Raw genomic sequence first — 23921 nt, 5'->3', positions numbered from 1 at the left:
TAGCAGTGTTTCCCATGGTGGTACCACCATTGATGGTTGTGTCCTTCCAAACCATGAATTCAGAAGCATTATGAAAATACTGTCCTTAGCCCGTGATGGGTAAGGACATTCCTGTTTTTTTTTTTTTGTTTAGTGGTAAAGTGCAACAAAGAGCCTCTGTGTGCTAAGTACACTTCAGGAAAGGATTTAGCTGTGTCTGAACAACAGAATTAAGAAATACTGGACTTTGGAAACAAACCAGGAAGGACTGAAGCAATTTTTTTTTTTTTTTTTTTTTTTTTTTTTTCAGCTGAGAGGTTGCATAAACAGAATAAAAAAAAAAATAAAAGGATAACAATGGTCTCTATTTAAGTAAGCTAGAAGAGTTTTTAATCTGGAAGTCAGTTTAATAGTGCAGTCAGTGCTGAAGAAGGGCACGTGAGATTGAGCCAGCATTGCTCAAGCCTGCACCGCAGTGCTTCCAGCAGGAAGCTGTTGCAGATGAGAATGTTTCAGGTGCTTTATTTTTTATTTTTTTAATTGTTATTATTTATTGTAAACTTTTTTTTTTTTTTTTTTTTTTTTTTTTTAATATATGCTTGGTTAATACCCAGTATTTATTTACTGTGGCCTCCTGTGTAATACTGATTATAATTAAATTCAAACTAGAGTACATCTGCCTTTGATTTTAAAAAGAATAAACTGGAAAGCATTGGTTGGGCTCATTTAAGTAATTGTGTTTTGTTTTCATACTGAGAAAAGTTGCTTCTTGTTAGGAGAAGAACTAAATGTTTGCGTGTTTCCTGAAATAGTCCCGTTTACTGGATGTAAGTGCTTTTTTTCCTAATGAGTTCCAATACAAACAATGATGGCAAGACAGTCTGAAGATTTTTACAAACAGTAAGAATATGCATTCATATAATCTTTGCTTGATTTAATGTTGCCTACCAGCAATAAGGACTTGGGCATCTTGTTTTTTTGTCTGCTAATTGTCTTCTGTCAGTGCTGCACAGGATTAAACACTTCTTTTATAGGAAATGTGAGAGTCAAAAGCCTGAGGGGATGAGGCTGGTGGCATTTCTTCTGTTGGCCTCAGAAGGAGCTAAGACTGAGCCAGAAATGTTGCACTGTCCTCCTTGTGGATGCTGTTTTCTCCATAGCTCCATGTCTAAATGCACAACTACTGGGAAAAGGAGAAAAGTTCATGTGAGCTTTTGTTTTTCTTTTAGTCTTGGAATCCTGTTTGTGTGCAAATGCTTTTTACTTAGTAACATTAGAAATAATTAAAATAATTAAGGTGGAGAAATGAAGGAGCCTTTTATTGTTTCTCATGTGATAGAGAACTTGAAAATAAAACTATGATTAATGATTTAGTATTAAATCACATTGAACTGTGGCTGTAGGAGAAGGGAGGTTCTGACATTTTAATTCCCAAGATTAAAAAAAGAATAAAAGAACAGTTTATTTAATGGTTGGACAGTTTTCTGTGAGAGATGGTGGTTTTCCTGTGTTGTATACTAACTCCACTGAAATGGGTTTTAATTCCTCTGTACTCTGGTTTAGTTTAGACTTGTAAAAATGAACACGTTGCTTGGAGGTATAATGTGGCATATCCTTAAAGATCCCGTGTGGCCCTTTGTGAATGAGATTAATATCCTGCCTCTGCTTTCAGCTGACCAGAAGTTGTACAGAAAATGCTGAGCATTTATTAAACTCTAGGGGAGACCTGAGCTATTTTCCATCAGTAGGCTGTTCTTGCTACAGGTTTCCCTCTGGCTTGAATACAAAACAGGGTAAGAAATGCTAAACTTCAATCCTCTTCAGGCGTTTTATCATATGATCATCTGACTTCCAGTTAAGTACTCTGTGGAAAGTTTGCCAAGTCAGCCCGTTCTTGGCATCTTGCAGAAGCTGGTGTTGACTTGCTGTTCCTTCTTCAGCCTTATGATCCAACACCTCTGCTGTGAAAAACACTTCACTGTCTTGGTTGTTCTTCATTATACCTTTTGATTTTAGCATTGTTTTTTGGTCCTGCAGCTACCTGAGGTGGGATTTTGCTTCCATTTAATTGGCAGCCTTCATACCCCAGGCCTTGGTGCGTGGGGAGTCATCTCCCTCCTGGCCTCTTGTCTCAGCCCTCAGCACTGCGCCTTGCATCTCAGTCTGCTGGCATGGACCATGTCCCTCTGAGGGTCCTGTCAGCAGTGCTGTGCTGGGGGTGGTTTTTCAGGATAAAATCAATATAATTTTCTTTAAAATTGCCATAAGGAGAAGCATGCCATGAAGTCCCTCTTCCTGGGAGTAATTTGCAACAGGCAAAATCTGTCACAGAGCATTAGTTGCACACAGTCATGTTGTGTTGCTAAGAAAAGAGCAAGTGAAACTAAAATGTTTTGAAAACAGTTTATCTCAAAAATAAATCTGTTAGCATTTCTCTCAATTATTCTGTACACAGTGTGTACTATTATGAACACAGGATCTTTTATGAATTAGGCTGCTGTGGTCAATGCTCTGAATCCTAAGATCTCAGGCCTCTGACTCTCTTGCCCCTATAGTAAGTGGTTTCGATGTTGTATAAAATATTGTCTTTCAATGGGAAGCAAGGAGCAAATAAACTCTTAGCATTTTGAGAGCCACCATATATTAACCCAATGGGTTTAATATATGAGAATGATTTCACTGACCCTGATAAAGATACAGACCTTGCTGAGCCCTTAAAGTTATCTTTAGTGATATGATCAATCTTAATACTTGGTGGTGGTTATGCAAATGTAGGAATCAATAATTGAAAAAAAAAAAAAAAAAAAAAGTACTGTTTACCTGTATCCATCTCCATGGGATCTAATGACTTTGACTAGATTTGGTATGAGATAATTTATTTGTATGAGCTCTCTGTTTGTCCTCTTTGTGCTTTCAAAATATATGCTAACTGCTGCCAACAGCCAGACAGCCCTTAGTCTCCTCCTAGAATCCAAGTTCAAGTTCTCAGTTCTGGAATCTGGTCTTTATATGTCTTTATGAAGAGCACTATATGTTTTCTGGATCTGAAGGCGTAAAATATTACTTCAAATAATTGTTATTTAATAACCTATTTTTTATTTTGAATAAATAGAATGTCATTGTCACAGCAAAACACTAATATGCCATTCTAATTCCTTAAAATACAAGAGAAATAGCTTTTGAACATTTCTGTCTTCTGTCTTGAAAACAACATCAAAGGACACCAAGTTTTTAACTCTGAATTAATTGCTTGATAACTTAGATGTTCCTTTCAAGACACTTACAAGAGTATCATAGTAGCATATGAGTTTCTGAAAAGTGCTTTCATGACCAAACTAGCCAGGATAGTTTCAACCATAGCCTTAACAATTACTGTTTATTTTGTCTAATAAAGCGTGACCCTAAAAATTGTATTTAATTTGCATTATTAAGTGTAAATTCATCTATGATTTAATTTATCTTTTTCTTGAGTCTAACTTTTAATAAATCGAGTTCTGGTAGAAACTGGAATATTGAAGCAGCATAACAGTGAATTATTGCAGAATCTGCTCTACAAATTCATTCTGAGTTGATTAAAGCAGACAGCTCGCAACCCTTAAATCAGCATGATCAGAGAAGTGATTTTCATTACTGAGAAATGTTACAGCAATACAAATGTTTCATTTAGAAAATAGATTAGCTCATCTTAGTGGAGGTGAATAAAAGGGGTGATTTGTGTGTGCTCTGTTCAAAATTTTTGGACATTATCATTATATTATTGACAAAATTGAGGATTGTTGTGACTATTTAAGATTATTTTGTGTTCTTCTCTCTCAGATAGGATGGCAGTATATATTTTCAAATAATAGAAAAAAAAAAAAAAAAAAAGTTATAAAATAAGTCCAATCACTCAGTGAAAAAACTTATATCTTATCAAGAGTAAATTTTATTAAGTAAACTTCTCCTTTAAGGCAAGTAATAGCAACATCTTTCAAAACATGAATGTAAAAAGTTACTAAGTATTTAAATATTTAGTCATTGCATCATTTGGAAGGAAAATATCATTAACCATGGGTTAAAAGGGGTGATGAAGACAGTTATTGCTGTAAATAAAGCAAATAGGAGGTAGTCATATTAGTTTATACCATTTGCTTGCTTGTCAATTAAGTCCTATGGGTAATTGCTTTTGTCTGCACACTTCTCAGGTGATATTGTTTCCTTCTGAATGACAGTCATTTGTCCTTCTTCAGGTGTTGGCATGCTTTCATCACTTCTGTGTTGTAAATTGTACTCTGCCAATACACCTCTGTTAATAAAGGAGCTAGTTGCATCTGGACAGCCTTAACTATCTAACCTAATTTCTTCAGCTCCTCATTAACCTAGAGTGCCAGGATCACTTTGAACCTTGTTCACGTGGGCATTCATGTCCCAGGGTTAAGATGCTAGTTCTCACATGGAGAGCATTCACCTGATGGTGAGTGCAGCTCCAGGTGCACCCAGGAAACAATGAGCTGGCAAGGGTTTGTTGGTGTCACCATGGGGATAATGTTTATATCTCTGGATTGACAGAAAACTGCTGGATAACCTTTGCTAACAATCATTAATAGCCAACACTTTGCACAACACAAATAGAGGACAATTTATATTTCATAAAGCCAGAATATTTACCGTAGTAAAAATTGACAATTGGCTGCTTCATTCCCTGACAGAGTAGTGGGAATGAACAGAGTTACAAATGTTGATTGGTTTGTTCATGCCAAAGTAATGAATGGTGATGAGTGGTAAAGAAGTAAGAAATATTGTAAATAAAAGAAATCTGATGAGACAAAATAAAAGATACGTAGCAGTACTGAGAGTTTGGTGAAGTACTGAACAGAAGCTGAATTCTTTCCAAGGCTTCCAAAGAGTTCAAGGACTTTCCAAGACTTCTGAATCCTCCTCTATCACTGTCAGCCAGTAAACCATACGATGTTTTCCCTACAGGTCACAAAACAGAAAAAAATATGTTCTAAATTTTTTCCAGATTATGATATTCTAAAACTTAGTGTTTTGTTTACTATGATATGGTATTATTATATGATATTATTTATTTTATTATTATATTATATAATTATTATATTATATGATATTTTATTTACTAGGATATGCTCACTCCTGAATGAGTGTGACTGGAATTCAGCTTGGTATATGTTTTAAGGAAAAATTTTGTCTTAAAAGTCCTCCTTTTATGTATTTTTTTTTCCTACTCTTCTTCAAGAGCAACACAATTTTGGTATATAGCTGAAATTGGGAAATATAAATTACATTTTAGTGTTTGTCAATACACTGACAAACACTGCTGAATTGTGTTTTTGCTGAAATTCCATTTGCTGTCTATGGAGAATCATTTTTTGCATAATAAATAAGTTTAGAAACTGTCATTCAACTACCAAAAATGTTTAATTTGAATCTTTAAAAATGGGCCACAGCAAATGAATTTAATTAGGGCATGCTGTCCCAGAAAAACTCCTGCTCGACTTTGAAGATCTGGAACAAAAGTTGTCATTAGAAGGCAGCTGCCTACAGGAGGGAAGAGACTGAATTTTTTTTTTTTCTAAATTGCTGGGTTTTATTTTTATTTTAAAGAGTATGTATGCATGTCAGTTGAAATAATAGCATGTTTCAGCACAATAAGTAATATTTTGTTAATCTTACTGATTAAAATTGGGCAATTGTTGAGTGAGGTGCTAGCAGCATTGAATTCATAAGTATTAGTAATATCGTAATATTGTGTGTAAACTTTAATACTTGCTCTACCATCCTCTACCTCCCTTCCCCCAAACCCACCCCACCCAATTTTTTGTTTTCATAGTATGTAAGTGAAGGAAAAATATCAGATTACACAAAAGCTTTCCTGAACTGTTTTTAATCAGAGAAAGTCTTGGGGCTTCTTCAGTGCCTTAAATGTAGTATAGGCATACACTTATCAATATGTATATGCTATCTAATGATAAGTACTGTTTTTGGTTATATTCTTGTTTCAGATGACTAATGGATAACAGCGAGACTGCTGTTGGGTGTAACTCACTGGAGTTTATTAAAATCCACTACAATCTATGCTGTAGCAGTGGAGTGGTTTTTTTTCAACATAGAAGCAACAAACCAGGCATGTCCAATTGAAGCGAAGTGCTCTTAGACCTTGTTAGATATAATCTAATACATAGCATTTCTCTTGTTTTACCGTCTAAACCTAATTGTTTTTGAAAAATGTGCATTTCATTGTGCAAATAGCTAGACAGTTAGCTGACCAATTGCCCAAGCAAAAATAAGATTAAAATCCATATTAGAGCAATGATAGTAATGAAAGGATCTTGCTAATTTATAGTCTAAGAGAATGGTTGATCGAATGCTTACCCAGCTCCTGGTCCTAATTTACATTTATCACAGAGTGAGACTAAATTTTATTTTTCTATATTTGTTACTGTTAAAATAGAAGCAGAAATATGTTGTGGAACATTTCAATCAGAACATAAATAATAGTATAACATTTATTCAATTGATTGAGTTTTTATCATTGAGAATTTATCTCAACATATACAATATATAGTGAGCAAAGTACATGAGCCTATTTTATGTCTTAGATAGAAAAGTGTTATTTCCTAACCAACGTTTCTTATTTAAGCATATGTAGTAGAGCTGAAAATATTAACCAAATAAATGTAAGCTTTAGAGCTGAATTTCAGTGTGTATCTGTGCCGTTTTGTTAGTATGTCCTTGCACCACATCTGTAGTCACTCTGCCATACTCCACTTGGGCAGAAGTGATCGCACGTGTGTTGCTCTGAACCTTTTTTCATGTGTGAAGCAAGACTGAAGTAATGTTGAGGAGTATTGAGATTTCTGCAGAAGCACAGGGCGTTTAATCACCTTTGGGGTTTTGGAGGATGACTGTGCCATTTTCCCTATGAGTTTCTGACAGCACAGCATATCAGAGAGATGCAGGGGTGTGTCACAGGTTGCAAAGAAACTCACATTGCTGTAATTTGGGCCTGAGTTTATATATTCTCTACTCCGTATTATCTATCTGCTATAATGGATCTTTAATAATTCAGTACGAAAACTACGTATTGCCCACTGTGCCCAAATATGATTCCTGAAATGCTGAAATGTTTTCTAAAACCAGGGAATTTCATGGGCTGTTTAGCAGGGAGAAAAAAAAAAAAAAAAAAAAGACATCCATTAGTGCTAGAAGAGGTGTCCTCAAGTCAAGGTTTCACATTCTGCATTTCAAAATTCAGAAAGCAAAGCCTTCCTCTGCAGTGGGCTAAAGCCCTGGCTGGCCCCTGGAGGAGAGAGGCAACATCTCACACTCATGAGCTGAAGTGTAAGGACAGTTGGAGATGCTGACCAGGGCAGAGACAAGCAGGAGATCTGGAAAGCGGGACTTACTGCTTCTCCTGCAGCACAGGAGCAAGGTGAGAGGCTCTTGTTTTCCAAGGAGATGAAAAACTGAAGAGAAACTATAGTCTCCCTCTCTCAGTTGTCTCTTGATAAGGCAACAAAGCTTTGGTGTTGCTTGGGAGTTGGGGTGTGGAACACAGCCTTCCTATGCCTTGAGATTTTCTGCTTGCTCCTAAAAATAGTTTTCTGCATTCATGGGCTATGATCGGAGCAGCAGTATAAACTACTGCTAGTTTTAATCTCTTTCAGAACCCTGTCAAATAGGCTTTGAGAGACTGTATATCATGTATCAAAGAGCTTTTCTTAAAAGTGATACTTAAACTTTAATGGCAAGTTGCGCACTATGAACGGGGCTTCTAAAATGAATCACAAAAGATTGGAGTAAGCCTCAGAGGGAATTTCTACAGGAGATAGTCCAGACGTCCAAATGGGTAGATTATTTTGTCCTTTTAGTACTATTCAATACTTATATTCAGTTAAAACCATATAATTAGATTCTTGCTTATAGTCTGTTTTCCTCCATAAAAAGGCAATAATGTGTCTTGACTTTTATTTTATTGCAGTCTGGCTTATTTCATAGAACGCAGCTAAACTTCAGTGGAAACTGAGATGGCTTAAAATGGTTTGAAGCTTGCTTTTATTAAGAAGGTAGTAATATTTCACTGGAAATGCCTAATACCACGAGAGTGAGATCAAAGTGCAAAATGAATTATCCAGCTGTAATTTAAGATTAAACATTTATAGCTTTTACACAAAGACTGTTTCAGTGGATATTTGTAATAGAAAGACTGCTGACAGTTTGAAAATTTAAATGCATGTAGACCTTTCAAAGACCTTTCTGCAGTGGTATATAGGTACAATGGCAGTTCATAAAAATCATCCCAGGTTTGAATTTTGGTAGTTGTGTTTTTGCTACACCCTTAAAGACAGTGTAAAATGCAAAAGCTGTGCAGGACCTGCCTGGCCAAAGCAGCTGGAAGTGCCTGGAGGGGCTGCAGCCATGAAGCTGCCAGTGTTGGGAGGCAGCTTCTTACTTCGGCTTATGGCACTGAGACACAGCCACAATTTTCTGAAAGCTGATGTAGATTACACTGTACCTGCTAGAAAATGTTCTCATGCTAAAGCTGTGTTATTATCAATTTTGCCCTACAATAACATGTATTTTATTTCATTACTGTTTAAATAGATTCAGTAGGAGTGTGTTAGTTATATAGCAGTTTTCTTTCAGTCTGTTATGAAAAAAAAATCTGCAACTTGGATCAAACTCCAATTTTCAGTATTTTTTGCTATATTTAATTTGATCTTAAATACTTATATTTATTCTTTATATAACACTTTCTGTATCTTTCATATTTATCATGAAAGATATCATATTTATCATATTTATCTGTATCTTATCATATTTATCAAAATCAGTAACACTATACTCCAACTACTGTGGCATTCAGTAGGATTTGGTCCTATTTGGGCTTCACATGTAAGGTAGCTCTTGGAGAAATCTTAGATATCTTACATTGTGGATTTACTTCATGAGGGATCCTAACCGTGATCAAAATCATAAGATTGTAAATTAATCTCTTAATTGTTACAGATGCATAAAATAGATTTTTTTCCCCATTCTATCCAACTTCATAGTAGTCAAGAATTATGACCTTTCAAAAATCTCAATGTAATATCCTTTTAAAAAGGGATGCAGTGTCATGTTGAAACATTTGTATATTTTCTGTCATGCACAAGACTGATGAGAGACCAATAATTTGTCAAGTAGTTTGATTTAGAAACTTAAATTTCCAAATTGTACCATGCAGTTTATAAAAGCAGAAGACTCATCTCTAATTGGACAGGAAAGTATTGCATAGCATGAAAAAGTTGATGGAAGTATTCAGATTTATTTATTTTTTATTTTTTTTTAGCTGTTGTAATTAGATGAAGACATAAGAATATTTCTCCAAACTGATAATTCAAATATTCAATTCATTAGAGCCAATCTGTATTCTCAAACCTTTTTGCTCAAGGTTTTAAACCCAATAAAAACAACTTGATTGCAAAGTTCATATCTCTGCTTTCATATTAATACCTAGTGGCACCAATGATCAGTATACTGCACAAGTACCACACAAAAAGCTTAGCTATGTTTTCCAGTGTCACAGGATGTGTCCATCTCCTGTGTTCAAGTTGCCATAGATCAAATTATCTCGTGAAGGTCATGTTACTGGTGTCCTGAGTTTTGGCTTTGGCATCTTCTGTTAGTGTTTTGATCTTTCATCCTGCTGAGTGCAATTGTGAAAGGCTGTTTTCATTGATCTCAATTCTGATTGCAGTAGTCCTTCGTACTAGCATTACATGCCTACAAGTTAATGTGTTGTGCTTAGATACTTGAGACAAGAGCTGGCTTCTCTTTCTCAGGGATTAATTTCATATTTAAAAAGATGTTTTCTCATTTCCTAAATGTTTCAGAACAGCAAGTGTAGTTTAACATTTCTACAGATACCTGTTCTGAGTCTGGATTGAGCTATTTGTGGAAGACACCATTATAAACAGAAATGGAATGGTTAAGGTTTCCAGAGTCCAAGGCAGAAATATGAAACCAGTTTTGTGATGCTGACTGATAAGCTTCTGTAACTTCTATACAGAGATCTGGTTTATATTTTAGCACAGCTTGTTTCATGTTGCTGGCACCTGCATCAATAATATCGCCAAATAATAGTAATTACATGTGTATATATATAATCAAGGTAATTTGAAATTAAGCCTTCCAAAGGAAACACTAAATACATAGAACAAGACAGTCAGGCTGTTAGCTCAATTTTTGTTTAATTTAGAGTAATGTTATCATTTTAAGTGTTCATTAAAGGTATTGGCTGTACAGCATTACATTCAGCACAGTTTTGTGCTCACTGGATCAATGAGTGACTGAATTATTACATGCTGTTCAGTAGATACCCTTTTTGGGTGTTTAGCAAGTTACCTGGTGCCAGCTGAGAAATATTGGGTTTTCATTAAGGCAAGAAGCTTTGCCGGTTTGAAGAGAATAGTGCGCTCATTAGAGTGACTAAAACCAAAATAAGCAAGGATAAATTGTTTTATGATTCTTATGCTGACAAGGGTTTTGTGTGTGTATTTCTTACATCCCTATTCTATGCCTCACCATCACAAAACTCAAGTGAAGATAAAAAGTTTGTGTGCAGCTTTGTGCTAGTAATGAATTCGTGAATTGTGATGCTGTTTGGTCGTGTGATAAACAGACCACCCCTGATGCATATTTTGCTGGATGTAACCCAGGAATAACTTGACAAAGATTATTTCTACTTGGCATGCTTGTTCAACAAGTCCTCAGTACTTTTTAAATTATTGTTTAGTCTGTTCAGTGGTGCCTGCTCCAGCCATCCATCCATGTGTGACCATGAATGTAGTTGCAGGAAGCCACTTGATCCAGGCTGGGGCAATGTGGCAGCAAGAGGCTTCATCTGGCAACACTGAACAAGGACCAAGGCACTGGTGACTGTCAAAAGCCATGTTATTGCCTCTCAGCTGTTCCCAGCTGCAATTGTCCTGGCAACCTTCCTCAAATGTACAACAGTAGTGCCATTGATCTCAGCAGCCATGGGCTTCCTTTGATTTCATCATGCTGGGCCCAAGCCATCTGTTCCTGGACCCAGTCCTTGCTCCGGGTCCCCCTGCCCCTCTATTGGACTGCCATGGATCCACGCACATGAACACATTGCTGAATTGAAAGTATTGGTTATCTGTGTTGCCTTTCCTTCCCCGAATGTCAGATAACATGGTTATGTGAATGATGTATTAAGCCCTAAATAATCAGAAGGAACTGCATTATGTGGCTAGACTTGGTAGTTATTCCTTCCTTGATCAACATTATGGGAGCATGGTAGAATTTAATTCAGTATACTGTATGTAGTGAAACGTGCCACTGGTACAGTAACTCAAAGAAAGATTGTTACTTGGTTGTCATCACTTGACTGAAGAATGGTAAGAAAGTTGATTTGGAATTAAAATAAATTTAAATATTTAATCAAGAAATAAACATTGTACCTTAAAATAATGTAGCATTTTGTGTAAATGGACTATGTGCGTTTGTGAAGGTAGGTAGTCTGTTTTGTGTAGTTTAAAGTTTTAAGTAAAGCCTATGTTGTTGTTTTTTTTGTTTGTTTGTTTGTTTGTTTTAAGTAAATTATGATATTGTATACTTTTACTATTTAAAATCTGATTTTAGATGCATATGATGAATTTGTCTTCACTAACGATTCCAATTAATGGAGAAGTAATACAAGGATACAGTTGTGCTCTAGGGTATTTGAAAATTGCCTGGAGTTTTCTGTGTAACTCAAGGCATTTTGACAAAAGAAGTCTAGGGCCGTGCTAATTCCTGTGACAAATTAATACCATATTTCTATATTACATTTCACAAGACAGAATTTACTGTTTCTGTCTTTTAGATTATTTGCATGAATGCAAGATTCCTATCTTATAAGAGATTAGTGAATTGTTATCTGTAAATAAAATTTATCTCTGAACTATTTGTGGAAACATGATGTGTGTCACTTTATGGTGTTAGAAATTACTAGTATAGGAGTTAAGAATAGAAATTACAGTTATTCATGTGAAATAAAAGAAAAAGTAGATAAAAGCCCAAAATTCTGTCCTCTCATTTAAGTTAATGTTTTCATTTGAAGTTCCATTTCACCACAAAATTATTGTACAGTCCTGTTTAAGTCCACATTGGCTAGTAGTTTTTGTTTTCTCTGATTATAGCAAACCTCAAATAATAGTTTTTTTTCAGAGTGGTTTTGGGAGCTATTTACCTCTCCTACATCTCACATTTACTTCAAGCAGTACATTAATAGCTAAAGCCCTAATTTTTAATGGAGGTAGATTCCTCTAGGGTGCAAGCCAGAGTTATATATCTCAGTTAGCAGTGCGAATAACCTCCATGAGCCAAACTGTACATCTGGGGTTGTTCAGTCAGCTTCAGTGCACTCAGCAGTAGAGATCAGAAATTGTTTAGTATGCTCTGTTAGCATATATTCTTTTATTGAGAATAATAGTCTAATATTATTCACTCCTTTCCTAAAATCACGAGGGTGTGTGATGAAAATTATCACTGTTTTACTCTTTTTTTAATGTGTGGTGAATTGTTTTAAAGGCCTTTGTATGCCCAACAACAACAACAAAATCTCTTGCTAGGAGAATTTGTTTGGTGAGTATGTTAATTCTGTAGCCACAGTTAAGACTGTGTGCTCATATTAATCAGTTAATTCTTGAAAGGAGTTCCAGTAAAGTAAATAATCTAGGCTGAATACGTGAGCAATATTAGGTATGCACCATAATAGAAGCAAATTGCTGTGGGCTAAATTTGATAAAATGGGACAATAAGCATTACTAAACCTTCCCTAGGGAGGAAAAATGATGACCTTTGGCCTGAATTTATGCTCTGACAAAAGAAAAAATACATTCTAATTCTTTGCATTTTAAGCTGATGTTGGTTGGAACCTCTATTGCTGGAATTGGAAGTTAAAGAAACTAAAAATTGTGGATCTACTGGAGATGGTAGCATTCTCTGACCCAAATTTTGGAGTAATAATATGAGTCTTTCAAGCTACTTTTGTTGTTGTTGCCTTTTTTTTTTTCTTTTTTTTCCCCCTAATACTATGCCAGTACTACATAGTTTTAGATGTAAATGTGTATTATTAGATTTATTTTTTGTTGTGCTTTAATGTTATATACGTCTGTCCCTTTATATAATATTTCTTACGGAAGTTCCTAATTTAAGAATGTGAAGCATTACGTGACTGTTGTCATGGAATGCCTACTTTTTATTTACTTGAAATTGCTAAATGTTTTCTGAGACTTCATTATTTCCAGGGATATTGTATGTACTTACTATCACAGGCCTATGCTTTTGTCTTCTCAATTCTCAATTAAAACAAGCATGAGCTTTGAGCTGGCTCTGCACTGAAAATGCTGATAATCCCAATGGAACAATCTATCTACCACATTTTGGGAGCACACCTTCCTTCTCAAGTTTCGCTGCAGTCTGCTTGCCTGACAGTACTGGGAAAAAATGTCCCTTTGGGGACATATGTGTAGCTTTCATAGAAAAAGGGCAAACTTTCAGTTTCAAATAAAATTGAGAGCAACGATGTTCAAACAGGACCAAAATAGGCTCTTGGGAACCTTAGACACCCTCTGGGAGACATTCTGGTCAGTCTTCTATGGATTTTGTGGAATGTTTATTTCCAGATCAAGGCTGAAGACTTGACCTTTTTAAATATGCAAGGTATAGGTAAAAATTACTTACAAACGATATTCACACTTGTGTATATGTATGTATCTAAGCATATGTTAGATATAATATACATACAGACCTGTATCTGTTAGATGCAATGAAATATTTGGCTGGGGTTCCTGATATTAAATAAAGAAGTAGCTTGGAAGTCCTGGTTGTGTTGCAAAGAAACGTACATGCTCAGTATTTTCAGCCTATCCAGTCTCTGTGGTAAAGGATTCCTCTTCAGTGAATTAGAAATCATTTATCTCTAGGAAAGGTGCACTGAGGTGGATGTATAGGATATAGGACTTGACACACTCTGTGATGAGTGTGTATCGTGTGTCCTAATCATGCTTCAGAAGGGCTTTTGCTGTGAAGCTCAGATAACACACCATCTCTTTCTGCTGAAGGGTTGTGTTTTTTTTTTTTTTTCTTTTCCCCTGGAGTGGTCAATCACAGTGACATTAGGTATGATTTGGGCTTTATTTGGCTTTATTTACACCCTGTCTTGGCTCATCTGGCTCCAGGAATTACGAGACAATTTTTTGAAATTAAAAAATTAAAAATAAATTTAATAAGAAATTAAAAAATAAAAATAATTAAAAAATAAATAAAAAAAAATAAAAAAAATGTTCTTGCATTGTCTTTTTATAGCATTTTGCTTTGCTAGAAAAAACATTCACCAGTGTCTCATAGCTATTTATTTGGCTTTAGCATTTACACAGATTGCAGGGTGCTGTCACAATTTTTAGTAACTTCAGCAGTCATTTCTAGAACAATAAATCCAAATGACCCTTGAATAACAATTTTTGTAATTGTTTTCTTTTGCATATCCCATACTAACCAGCTACAAGATGTACATCAAACTGCTGTAGCTGGTTTTTGAGCTATACATTGCAAAAGTTTTGTATTTTATTTACTTTTATATAGAGAAAATAACAATATGTAAAGATTTATGACTCTTTTAAATAGAATCTTTACAAACTTTGCTAGTATCTGGCCTAAATGTTCACTTGGATTTGTCAATTTATGTAGCAAGTTTGTATTTGAGAGATGGATAGAAATGACTGTATATCCTGAAGAATCCTGACATATTCTGATAAACAGCCCAACCATTTTGTGTATGTTTATTAAAATTGTGACATAAGCAGAAATGGCTGCCTAGAGCAACATATAAGTTGCAATTAGCTCTTTTGATGGATCTGATTTATTTATTTCAAACCCTCCTCTGCCTCTTTCTTCAGCCAGTTTGGGTGGAAGTTGGAGGGAAGGTATGACCTGTACTACCAACCTTTCCTCACTTAGGTCTTCAGGCCATCATAACTCTCCATTCAGTGCTACCTAGAACAAGCCTCTGCTGCATGAATTTCCAAGTAACAACTTAGAAAGTACAATGAAGCACAAAGAAAAACTGTTTAAATGAAGATTAATTAATGTCCTTCAATCCTCAGAGTTTTTGAGCAATATCAATCAACAAAACAGGCATCACAATATGCAGAACTTCAAATAAAAAAAAAATCACAGCACGTAGAAGAAGAAGTATGGGAACAATAATGTCAGTTTGGTAAAAGCAATGTATAACTTGTTTGACTATTTATTTAGAAGTGTTTTTTTGTTTGTTTGTTTTTTGAAGTGATGCATGTAGTAGCAGTTAAGGCTGTGTTTGGCTTTTCTTTTGGGGTGACATGGGGAGAAGAGTTATGGAAAAGGAACAGTGAATTGTTGTAGTTTTTAAATGATGCATCTGTGCCATTACAAAACATGAGAAAGTCTGCCGTATCTGGAAACTCATAGTAATGGTTTCTGCTATTTCTTATGCTTTCCTGAAAACAGTCAAATAAGATTTTGATAAAGATAATTTCTCTGTCCAGCGCTGTTCTCGACTAGACTTCAGTACTTCATATTTTAAACACAAATGCATTTAATTGGAACTGCACATGATCATAAATTTGTCTATCTTCATGTTGGTTATTTTCTGTCTTTTCAGTACTACTCCCCTTTTCTGCTTCAGACATCTTCAGTGTTCCTCTGGTTCCTGCCAGATTTCTGGGCGCTTAGAGCTCCTGGCCATTCTTAAGTCACTCAAGTGTCATTTGGTATCCTGTATATGTGTACTTTTTCCAATAATAGCCCTTGGTCTTTATCAGTTTGTTTTTAATATTGATTTTACACAGGCAGACTCCCATAGGATGTTTAAGTTAACTTAGTGGATGTAGACATTGCCATGCCCACTGAGGTCTGCCCAGTTTTCTTTGTATCTGCATCTCTGTTTATACTTCCTAGCATGTATTCTTTTTAGCCCTGTGGCATTTAGTTAGTTATTTTTATTTTAATGTTTTTCAAATGCATTTTTTCCTTTGTAGATAAGTGATCATGTCCCACTTTCATATAAGCCTTGCATGTCTGAAATCAGTCTTTCTTAGTACTGTTAACAGCCTAAAATGTGATAAGATGTTTTTCTTCATCAGTGTTTTCAGGCTTAATGCTCTTTTGCATCTAAATGTTCAGAATCATTGGTATTCATGGTTATCAAGTTCAGCTGGCTAGTTTAAGACCATTCTTTTTGTCAGCTTATAAGGGTATATTTGGCTTGTCTTTACTAATCTTAAGTCCAATTTCTCTTCAAGTGACCATACATCATCATCTGTATCATATGTTCATGTTTTCTGGTGTTAGCAAAGTTATCTGCATATCTTAAAAGTTGCTGCAGGCTCATCCTAAAAACTCCCTAGCAGTCATACTGCTTTCCTAGAACCACTGTGTAAAGCTGTAGGGATCCAGCTGTGGGGAACTATGTATCTCCATGCCGCAATCATTTATTAAGATGAATAAGGGCAAAGATGTCACTCAATATTAGTGCTCTGATATTTTGAATCAGAAACACTCCAATGTATCACTGTAATAATTTTATAAAAGGTTCCAGATTTTTTGTAATTCAGAGACCATTTCATACTATGTAATGATTACATTTATTCTTTAAATCCGCTGGGTACTGCGATCCTGTGATCTTACTTCTTTTATCTCATTTTAATTCTCTCTCTCTCTCAAACAAAAAAAAAAAAAAAAAAAAAAAAAAAAGCATAATTGTGTTGTAACCTCTGTCTTAAACGTTGTGAATATTTTTAAGTCAGCACCTCCTTGATTTTCAGCCTCTTCATTGGACTAAATGTTGAGTATGGAAAACTGCAAGAAAGGTAAGAGAGAAAGTTCCAGAAAAACATACAGGTTGCAGCCAACAACAAAAAAGCTTTAAGCAGGTGAAAAACGGGCCTGTAATGTAGGCTCCCTTCACTGTTATGATACTTCTTGCCAAATGTAACAGGCTTATACTGACCAAGTTAGCCACAGCACAATAGCTCTTCTTGTTTAACCTTGTTTTAGCAGAGCGGATTGCCAGGCAGGTTGTAGGAGCTCAGCGCAATCTCTTGGGTAGTGGATGTCGATGATCCTTTCTTGAGTTGCACTTTGTCTGATGGAATGATGCATCTGAGTCATTGAGAGGCGATCAGCTTCGGGGCAGACGCGTTCTGCAGTGAAGTGGGGGATCAGACAGGCAGGGCTAATTTTTCCGGCACCGAGCCCACTCGAGGGAGATGCCAGAACCCAGCAGCTCTCGCGAAGGAGGTGAATGAGGCGAGAACGAGGCGTAGGTGGAGCCAGCAGCGCCCCCTGCCCGGCCGTTCAAAAGCTGCCCCTAGAGAGCCTGAGTGACCGCAACCGGCAAACAGGGCGTGGTGCGTGAGAAGGGAGTGGCACTGCAGTTCGCGCAGGCAGGGCGAGCAGGAAGGGCAGGGCGTGCCCCCCCGCCCATACAAACACCTCCTCTAACAGTGGTCTACCGCTAGCTCAGCTACAATGGTGTACACCAGGCACAGTGTGCTCTCCAGAAGACTGTACACACCCAGACCGACTGCCTGCTCAAAACTGCGGCAGTTCAGGTCTCCGGGTGCAGGGAGTGCCTGAGCCTGTTGCTGCCACCTGCGGGGGGGCAAAGAGACTGTGTGTGTGAAGTGCGAGCAGGTGGATGACCTGGTCCGCCTCTTGGCATAACTCAAGGAGGAGGTCAAGAGGTTGAGGGATATCAGGGAGCATGAGCACGAGATACACTTGTGGAGCAACTCCCTGTGTGGCCTGAAGGACAGGCACCGGGGTGAGACACCCGAAATGGGGGTGGACCCCCTGCCCTGTTGCTGTTGGGCAGAGGCAGGGGACCTAGGAGTTGAGGAGGAATGGAAACAGGTCCCTGCTTGACATTGCAGGCGATGCTCTCCCCCGCTGGCCCCACCTTCCTGGGTGCCCTTATGCAACAGGTTTGAGGCCCTGGAGCTTGAGAGACCAGTAGCTGAGGAAGAGGTAGAAAGTCTACCCAGGAGGATGCCTAGGGTGAGGAAGCCGATTCCATGCCTCAGGACTGCCTCCACCAGTACAGAAAGAAGGGTGACTGTTGTGGGCGACTCCCTTCTCAGGGGAACAGAGGGTCCTGTTTGTCAGGCTGACCCTACCCATAGGGAATTCTACTGCCTCCCTGGGGCCAGGGTCAGGGACATTGCCAGAAAGCTTCCCAACCTGGTTCGCCCCTCTGACTATTATCACTGACAGCCTGGACTATTAAAAGAGGATGACATTGAAGAGAGAAGCCTGAAGACTATCAAACGGGACTTCAGGGGACTGGGATGGTTAGTGGATGGAGTGGGAGTACAGGTGGTGTTTTCATCCATCCCTACGGTGGCAGGGAGGGGTACAGAGAGGACACGGAAAGCCCACCTGATAAACGCATGGCTCAGAGGCTGGTGCCAATACAGAAATTTTGTGTTTTTTTTTTTGACCATGGTGTGCTTTACTCGGCACCCGGCCTGATGGCCACAGATGGGTCCCTATCTCTAAGGGGAAAACGGATCCTGGACCAGGAGCTGGCGGGGCTCATTGAGAGGGCTTTAAACTAGGTGAGAAGGGGAACGGGGCTGAAACAAGGCTTGTTAGAGCTGTGCCAGGGGGAACAATGGCAAGGCTGGGAGAGAAGGCAATGGCCCAACTGAAGTGCATCTACACTAATGCATGCAGCGTGGGTAACAAACAGGAGGAGCTGGAAGCCATTGTGCAGCAGGCAGGCTACGACTTGGTTGCCATCATGGAAACGTGGTGGGACCGCTCTCAGGACTGGAGTGCTGCAATGTCTGGCTATAGGCTCTTCAGAAGGGACAGGCAGAATGGAAGGGGTGGTGGTGTGGCTCTCTATATCAGAGAGAGTTTGGATGTCGTGGAACTTGAGGCTGGGAATGATAAGGTTGAGTCCCTATGGGTTAGGATCAGCGGAAGGCCAACAAGGCAAGCATCCTGGTGGGGGTCTGTTATAGACCGCTGAACCAGGACGAGGAGACTGATGAGGAGTTCTACAGGCAGCTGACAAAAGTTGTGAAATTGTCAGCGCTTGTCCTTGTGGGGGACTTCAACTTCCCAGATACATGTATGTCCTGGAAGCACAACACAGCCCAGAGAAAGCAGTCTAGGTGGTTTCTGGATAGCGTGGAAGATAGCTTCTTGATGCAGCTGGTTAGTGAGCCTACCAGGGGAGGTGCCCCGCTAGACCTTCTCTTCACAAACAGAGAAGGACTGGTGGGAGATGTGGTGGTTGGAAACTGTCTTGGGCAGAGTGACCATGAAATGGTAGAGTTCTCCATTCTTGGAGAAGCCAGGAAGTGGACCAGTAAAACCGCTGTATTGGACTTCCGGAGGGACGACTTTGAACTGTTCAGGGAACTGGTTGGCAGAGTCCCTTGGGAGGTGGTTCTGAAGGGCAGAGGAGTCCAGGAAGGCTGGGCGCTCATCAAGAAGGAAATCTTAATGGTGCAGGAGCGGTCTGTCCCCATGTGCCCAAAGACGAGCCGGCAGGGAAGAAGACCGGCCTGGCTGAACAGAGAATTGTGGCTTGAGCTTAGGGAGAAAAAGAGGGTTTACAATCTTTGGAAAAGAGGGCGGGCCACTCGGGAGGACTATAAGGATGTTGCGAGGCAGTGCAGGGATAAAATTAGGAAGGCCAAAGCTCATCTGGAGCTCAATCTGGCAACTGCCATCAAAGACAACAAAAAATGATTTTACAAATACATTAATGCAGAACGGAGGACTAAGGAGAATCTCCAGCCTTTACTGGATGTGGGGAGGGGGCGAACTTAGTTATGAAAGATGAGGAAAAAATTCTATGATTCTGTGTTTCTGTGATGATTGGGTAAAAAAAAAAAACATGTTTAGTTAAAAATCTAGGTTTGTAATAATAGACCGAATTTACAAAGATCTATTTTAAATTAGGAGTTGTTTTAATAGTATACTTAACAGTATTGGATCTCCTTATCAGCTCCAATATCTTATCTAGCTTTTGAGCTTGTTCAATCTGACCTGCAATCTTCTGAGCACTGCACTTTTTCTGTTCGTATCTCTAAAGGAAATATCTAGAGCAAGCTGTTTGAGAACATTATTTTCTCTTACTAGGGATTACGTGGCTTGATCCTAGCTTTCTTTTTTGGATAATCCTTGTTCCCAGAGATTATACTGTTGGATATCATATAGTAATATCCTTCCTCATCTTTCCCAAGTTCCTTAAAAATATTTGTAGTGTCTTATCTTGATTTGATTACATTTTTGGCTCTAGCCTTTAGGGTACTTTCCTCTGCCTGCAGCCTTCTTAAGGCAGAATGTCTTCACAACATGTGTTTTTAAATATTGTGTTACTTCTATCAAGGTTTACAATGTTTGTTACTATCTTTCATAAAGAGAGAGATGTTTTCACTGTCTATGGTGTACATGTAGGTGTGCATGGCTGAGTTAGGCACTGTAAACTCCAGTTACAGCCAGAGAGGACAAAAAAGCACTTCAGGGTGTGTTTTATTTATTCTGGATGTCTACTTGGAGATTGATTTACTTCATCCTTAAGCTGTATTGCCTAGGAGACTAGTTGAAGCATCTACCACATAATGTCTGTTTTTAGATTATGTGTATGAGAAAAGATTAATCTGAAGATAGATTCAGTTTGGTGTGCAGCCTTCACTGGACAGCTTTTAGATTTAGGGTGACCCATTGCAAAAGTGCTTATTTTAGATTAGGTTTGACATTATCCTAGGAAATAGTGAAGCATATGAGCAAAGAACAAAAAATACTTTGAAAGTACTAATAATTGTACCTTCTAAATTGCTGGAATATGAATTTCCTGAGAAAAACACATGAGTGAGAAGATTAATTTCAGTGTGTTTGTGTTTACAGAAAAGGATGTCTCTTCACAGAAGCCTGACATTTAAACCTGATCTGCCAGAGAACCAGGCATGAATATGAAATCCATACGTCAATTCTGCATTTGTGTGAATTTGTTTCTCTATATTGTGAATATTCACAGCTGCAAACTTTGTAATGATATTTACTGTGGCAGTAAAGTTTCCTTTTTATTAATTTTACCCTAAAAAAAGAGCCAGAGAAACCCAGGAAATCACTGGAATGCCTACTGAATTATAACTGTCTAAACCAGAAATCAAATAAACTAACCCAGGTGGAAGCACTATCTGGAATTAATGCTACATCTTTTTGCTGATCTTCATCGGATTTGCACAATTATGAATGATATATACCTGACAGTCTGATTCACAAACTTGCATAAGCCTTATGGTATTTGGTAAAATTATATTTTTCATTTTTGATCAATGTTTTCTTTCTGATAAGTATTACTGTGGGAAAACAGTGATTACCACTCATTTCTCCTGGGTGATTTACAGACCTTATTCGGGCAAGAATGGCATAAGTTGAAATCTTCCTTTAGGCATCTCAGTGAGCTGTGTTTTTAATTTTTCATCTTCCTGGAACTGCAATGTAACTTCCTAAAGACCAGGTGTCCCACTGACAGTAACTGCAACACAACAGCTAAAACTGAAGCCAACAGCTTGGCCAAATTATAATGCTACCCACAGTGTCTTGCTCACTCACTAGTAATTCCCAGATCTTGAATATCTATGAATAGTTTGTTTTAGGTAATAAGAAATATTAATCTCTAAATGAAACTCTGCGATGCAAATAGAATGTGCTGAATAAATATCAATTATTATTCATTAAAATGCAAATGTAGATAGGCACTTTAGAGACAGTTTAAGTGGTCAAAATAAATGAAATAAAAGAACACAAGTAATTAGACATTTATAACTTACATAATAATGTATTGCCATGATTACTGGACACACACATTGTAGAGCTCTGTGTTTGTCCTTCAGCTTTATGCTGTCACCTCACAACAATTTTTATGTCCAGCAAATATTTAAAATATTCAGGCACCACAGCTTGTACTTAAATTTTATTGGATTTGTTTTAAAGATAACTTTTTCAATGGCAGTAAATTTTAGCTGTATGACTTGAATTAATTTTAATGAATTCTGTAGTTAAATCCCTGTACATTGTTTAAAAAGCCTACTCTGTTTCCAGGGTATAATGGATTGGAATATTTTAGTTTACCACTTAATGAGCATATGTTTTCCAGGTTTACATAGGTTTTATACTTTCAATTCTGCACAGAAAAACCATTAAACCCTGTACACACATGTCAATCAAAAAACAAGAAAAGTGACAATGAATTTATTTTAATTTATTTTATTTCTATTTTTTGTGTGCTTGATATGAAGGGCTCATTGAAGTACATGCTCATCTTAGGGGTGATATGCAGCAACTTGTTTTGGTTTTAAATTGCTATCAGGACCAAACATGAATTGAACAGCAGTGACTACCAGGACTTCCATGAAATGGCCGCAATTGTAATATGTTTGAGGTTAAAATTTGCAGCAGTCTAACAGTAGGTCTATGATAATAAAGAGAAATAGCTCTTGTTATGGTCACAGTATTGTTAGGAGAATGCTTCATTAAGCTGTATCTGCGTGTATGCATGTACTTTGCTAATTAATGCTCAGTTTAGCCACATGTCAACATTTAACCCTTCATTGTCTCTTTAGTTAGATGTTAAAAACATCAAGTAACATAAAAATAGTTGTGGGTCATGTTAATCTGTTCAATCACTTGAATCTACATCGAAATGAGATCCAAATATAAATTATGGTGCCCCATTTAATATTTTTACTATTACACATTTTAAAACATTTTTTTTTTTTTTTTTAGCTATTATCGAGAGCACAACGTTTTATATTTGAAAACTAATTTTTTAGGGAGTTCAAGTGACTGTTTTTCATGGTCTATAGAAGAGCTTGTTTAGATCTTTCTCCTTGTGGAATATTATTGTGAAATTTAATCATGTAATATCCTTTTCTAAGTAGTTTGAAATAACATCTAGTAGGAATGAATTGATTTTTTATATATTTTGGTGTACGATAGCAACAAAATGGGAGATTATTTTAATGTCATCAGAATTAATTAACATATAGTTGGCACATATAAATTATGGTCAAAATTCTTGATGCATTCCAAATTACATTCAAATTGCAAAGCAACGAGTGTTATTTTATGGAGGAAAATCTCCAATATATTTTTATTTTCATTTTTTGTTTTTCCATTTGTGTCAATCCCTGCAGTAAAATGTGAAAGAATCATTAGGTGAAGTCCCACAGGAGCGTTTTCACTCTTTCCTGGAGCCAGTGGCAACAAAATTGGATACAAAGCAGACTAGATAGTCATCTGAAATTTAATGATGTGAAGACATGAAAAGGTATTGAAATATTTCATATCTTCATTCTGTGTAAGTATAACAAAGGCAGAGAAAAAGGAAAGTTTCATTAAATTCTCTCAGTAAATGCTGTGGCAGATGGTTGCCTTTTTTATTTATCCATGTTGGCCCTTCGAGTAATTGGGATGGTGATGTTAGTAAATTTTCACACTGGTGTCCCTCAGTGTTTGCCTGTCTGCCTGTTCCAAATAATAATAATAATAAAGGGTAGCAGATCTCATTTTCATATGGGAAAGTACTTTATTCATTTTCTTTAAACAAGTAGGCAAAGGGTACAGTGTGCTGTAACTGATAGAAATGGAAATTCTTTATGGAGTGGCAAGGGTGACATAATATCAGTATGAAGGCTAGAAATAGAATCTCCCCACTGTGCAAAGAACACAGAACATGCACAGACAAAATCTCATTTCTTTCAAGTTTGCTTCCACTAGCATTGTATCAGGACCTTGCAGGTCTTGTAACATGGTGTTCACTTTAATATTACCTTTTACTCATTCACCTAACTTCCTACCCTTCTGCCCTGCTCCCTGTCATTTTCTCT

General features: G+C 37.3%; 1 protein-coding gene across 6 annotated transcripts in view; it reads left to right on the top strand.

Moving 5' to 3' along the window:
* THSD7A (thrombospondin type 1 domain containing 7A) overlaps positions 1 to 23921 on the top strand; it is a 295397-nt gene that overhangs the window by 14807 nt on the left and 256669 nt on the right. The window contains exon 1 of one of the 6 annotated variants that reach the window (XM_032181673.1): positions 1171 to 1185. The exons of 4 other annotated variants lie outside the window; for them this stretch is intronic. The gene's annotated coding sequence lies outside the window, so the exon portion shown is untranslated. Of the gene's footprint in view, positions 1 to 1170; positions 1186 to 23326; positions 23363 to 23921 lie in introns of those variants that run through there. One more of the 6 variants, XM_032181672.1, reaches the window with a different exon arrangement.

This window comes from Aythya fuligula, chromosome 2, assembly GCF_009819795.1.
Source record: "Aythya fuligula isolate bAytFul2 chromosome 2, bAytFul2.pri, whole genome shotgun sequence".
NCBI lineage: Eukaryota > Metazoa > Chordata > Aves > Anseriformes > Anatidae > Aythya > Aythya fuligula.
The sequence above is the reverse complement of the archived record's forward strand: the minus strand, read 5'-3'. Positions and strand labels throughout refer to the sequence as shown.